We start from the raw sequence: 4,479 nt of genomic DNA, 5'->3' as shown, positions 1-4,479 counted from the left end.
GCAGCTTCCTTTTAGAATTTTCATAACACTTACAGTAGAGAACTCACTTTACATTTTTGTTTGGCTGTTTTAGAATTCTAGAGAATTGGGGAGGAGAATTGATCTCTCTTCTTCCTGGTTCTTGTTGAGCACTCTTTACTTTTCTTGCTTGGGATCTTAGGTGGAGAATTGAAGAACTTCTGTTTCAATCTCACCTTTGGATCTTGTTTAATTTTCTGCATAATCAAAATTCAATTTCTGTTCATTGCTTCTTCTTCTATTCTCTCTGCAATTTACATTTCCCTTGCAATTGCTCTTGCTGGATCTAGGAAGGCAGTGGGATCTAGACTTGGTTATCTAGTCTCTTGGGTCCTGAGATCTACAGCTTTAAATTTTAATTTCCCTGTTTCGTTGCTACACCAAGCTGATTTCCATTTTTGTCAAGATCCGGTTCAATTGAATCCATCTTCGACATTCCTGTTTGTTGCAATTTATTGTTCCTTGTTTAATTTCTGCAAATCCAATTCCCAATTCCCTTTACAATTCAAGCCATTTACATTTCTTGCACTTTAAGATTCTGCAATTTACATTTCTTGCAATCTAAGTTTCTGAAATTTACATTACTTGTTCTTTAATATTCAGCTTATTTACTTTCCTTGCTCTTTAATTTTCTGCAATCTACCCTTCTCCCTTTTAATTTCATGCAATTTAAATTCTGTCGAATACAAACCACTCAAATCAACTCTTGATTCGCTTGACTAAATCAACCACTAAACTAAAATTGCTCAATCCTTCAATCCTTGTGGGATCGACCTCACTCATGTGAGTTATTATTACTTGATACGACCCGGTGCACTTGCTGGTTAGTTTTGTGTAATTTGGAATTCGTTTTTCGTTTTCCGAAAATACGCATCAATGTTCTAGAGACAAGATCCTATTCACAGTGTGTGGAATGACTGGATTGTTAGTGAAGATAACTCTTATGCCAGGTGATAGGTCTTCAGTGGGGATTTTCTTATCCCTCCAGCCCTTGAGCACTTTCTTCTTACTGCCATCCCTCTCAGAGCTTGATGATGGTTGTCCCACACCAAACTTAGAATTGGTGTCTAGGGGCTCTGAGAGGAGTGGTTGAAGCACTTCTTGTTTTTTTTTTGTGCTTCCTTCAACTGAGGTAGAATGAGGTTTATGAACCTTGAACACAAGATAGTCCTCATCTAATTGCAGGACTAGTTCTCCTCTGTCTACATCAATTATAGCCTTGGCTGTAGCTAGAAAAGGTCTTCCAAGGATGATAGATTCATCCTCTTCCTCCCCAGTATCTAGGATTATGAAATCAGCAAGGATGTAAAGGTCTTCAACCTTCACCAAGACATCCTCTACGAGTTCATAAGCCTATTTCATAGACTTGTCTGCCATCTCTAGTGAGATTCTTACAGCTTGTATCTCAAAGATTCCCAGCCTCTCCATTACAGGAGAGGCATGAGGTTTATGCTTGACCCTAGGTCACACAGAGCTTTATCAAAGGTCATGGTACCTATCGTGCAAGGAATTAAGAAGCGTCCGGGATCTAGCTTTTTCTGAGGTAACTTCTGCTGAACGAACATATTGAGCTCTTTGGTGAGCACTGGAGGTTCTTCCTCCAATGTCTCTGTTCCAAATAACTTGGCATTTAGCTTTATTAGAAGTCCTAGGTACTGAGCAACTTGCTCTTCCCTAGTTTCCTCTTCCTCATCAGAGGAGGCACTACAAGAAATGAGTTGGATTTGGGCATCCTTAAGCTCAGAAATTGCCCCCAGTGTGTTCCTTTAATGAGGTCACGTGACCAGTATCACGCGTATGCATGGGTGATGCGTGCGCGTCGATTGGCAAAATTTCCTCTCACACGTATGCATGAGGGACGCGTGCGCATGGCCTTGAATCCATGAAATCCTCATTTCTTCATGAATTCTCCACTTTTCATGCTTTTTCTTCATTCCTTCAATCCAATCTTTGCCTTCTAAACCTGGAATCACTCAACAAACATATCACGGTATCGAATGGAATTAAAGTGAATTAAATTTAGCAATTTTAAGGTCTAAAAAGCATGTTTTTACTCTTAAGCACAATTTAGGAAAAATTCATAAAACCATGCTATTTCATTGAATAAATGTAGGAAAAGTTGGTAAAATCCACCAAATTCAACACAAAATAAACCATAAAATTGTGGTTTATCAAGCTCATTCTTTTCCTCCAATCATATCAAATCAATCTCATCATTCAGTCATATCAATTCATTCTCATTATTCAATCATATCAACGCATTCTTATCATTCAATCATCTCAAATAATTCTCATCATTCAATCATCTCAACTTATTTTTATCATTTAATCATCTCAATTCATGCTCATCATTCAATTATCTCAACTAATTCTCATCTTTCAATAATCTTAACTCATCCTCGGCATAGAAACTAGTCATCGGATCTCAAATAGGGATTACAGAAGTAAAAAAGCAGAGTAGAATAGGCAAGACATTTAAAAATCATATTTTAAGCAAAACAGAATATTTGTGCGTACGCACGTCTCATGCGTACACTACAAGAAAATGGAACATTTGTAACAAAAAATTTGTATCAAATTTAAAATTGTTACAAAAAAATAGTATTTTGTAATAATAATTAGTGATTGTTACAAAAGGATAATGTTTTGTAACAACATTACAAGTTGTTACAAAACATGATAATATTTTGTAACAACCTGTTTTATTTTGTTACAAATTATGTTAGTTTTTGTAACGAGATGGTGTTTTGTTACAAAATATTGTAATATTTTGTAACAAAAAAAAAATAAGTTGCAAAATTCAAAATATTTTGTAACAAAATATTTTTTTGTTTCAAAAACTCCAATTGTTTTGTAACAAAACAACTTTCTGTTTCAAAAACTCCAGTTATTTTGTAATAAAAAATTAATTTGTCACAAAATTCAATATTGTTTGTAACAAGTTAATTATTTGTCCCAAAATATAAGTATATTTTATAACAATTTTTTTTTCAAAGTGTTTAAACACTTTAAGAGTAAAATCAAATATTAATATTTTATACTCTAATTTTATTAAAAATATTTTATTCAAATTAAACCCAAAATTCCTAATTCTATACACAAACCCAATACTGCTTTTGAAAATAAACGAAAAGAAAGAAAGAAAGAAAGAAACAGAGGGAGTGAAGAGGAGAAAGGGGGAAAAGAAAAGGAGAAAAGGAGAGGAAGAGAGGGGGAGCTACGCCGGTGGCATTGAACCCACCGTTGCCGTTGACGCCGCCGAGGGAAGGAGGACCGCGACCGTCACAAGGAGTCCTGTCGACGTCATCCTCACGAGCTATCACCACCTCGCCGTCCCTAAGTTGCAGCGCCGTGGAGCCAGCCTCGCCGCCATCGCCGTTCGCGCCCCATCGCCACCGCTGGAGGGAGGCCGCCGTCGCATCTAGCCACACCGTTACCACAGAGCCGCCGATCCGCCGCTGGGAGATAGATCCACGAAGAAAGAAAGAGAGGGAGCTCGCGCTGCCTTCTCACACATCAGATCCTCCGTTCGCCGTCGCCGCCTCTGTTCTGTCGTCATCTCTTCTCACAAGCAGGTCCTTTTCCCTTTCTCTTCCTCTTTGCCTCCAATTAATTATATTCATTACTCAATTTTCTTGTTTCTACAGCAAAATGTTGACGAGGCTGTAGAGAAACTTAGGGCTAAAGGATGCGCCTCTTGAAGATGAGGAAATTGAAGGTTGGACTTGTTTGCCAATTTCATTATTCTAAATAAATTTGCCCAGACTTCTTCATTGCAAATACAATCTGTTTTAAAATGGACAATTTTTTTAGTCTTCCTATGTTTTCTTGATAATGCAACACAGGGTCCTGAATCTCGATAATGTAAACTTCATTTTTAATTGATCCAATGTTAAGTACTGTTGTTGTGTGCTTGTTAATACCACCAATACTTACTGATTTTAATTGTTCATTACTTAGTCATGGGGATTCTTTTAATTATTGAATGCCAATGATATTTTTTCTTATAAATGATAATGAGTAATGGTTTAGGGTGTGGCTTTAAGCCTGAAACTTAATTGAATTGATTGTATTTACCCACCTATCTACAATGGCTGAAGATGATGCTTCCTTGGTCAAGCAAATTGGCCAGAGTTTCTGGTATTCTAAAATAGAGGTATATTCCTCTTCTTATATTCATGAATAGTCAGTTTTGTTCCTTGTTAACTGATGAGCGGATAATTTATACGCTTTTTGGCATTGTTGTTAGTATGTTTTCAGTATGATTTAGTTAGTTTTTAGTATATTTTTATTAGTTTTTATGTTAAATTCACATTTCTAGACTTTACTATGAGTTTGTGTGTTTTTCTGTGATTTCAGGTATTTTCTGACTGAAATTGAGGGACCTGAGCAAAAATCAGATTCAGAGGTTGAAGAAGGATTGCAGATGCTGTTGGATTCTGACCTCCCTACACTCAAAAT

Source organism: Arachis ipaensis, chromosome B05 (assembly GCF_000816755.2).
Source record: "Arachis ipaensis cultivar K30076 chromosome B05, Araip1.1, whole genome shotgun sequence".
NCBI lineage: Eukaryota > Viridiplantae > Streptophyta > Magnoliopsida > Fabales > Fabaceae > Arachis > Arachis ipaensis.
The sequence above is the reverse complement of the archived record's forward strand: the minus strand, read 5'-3'. Positions refer to the sequence as shown.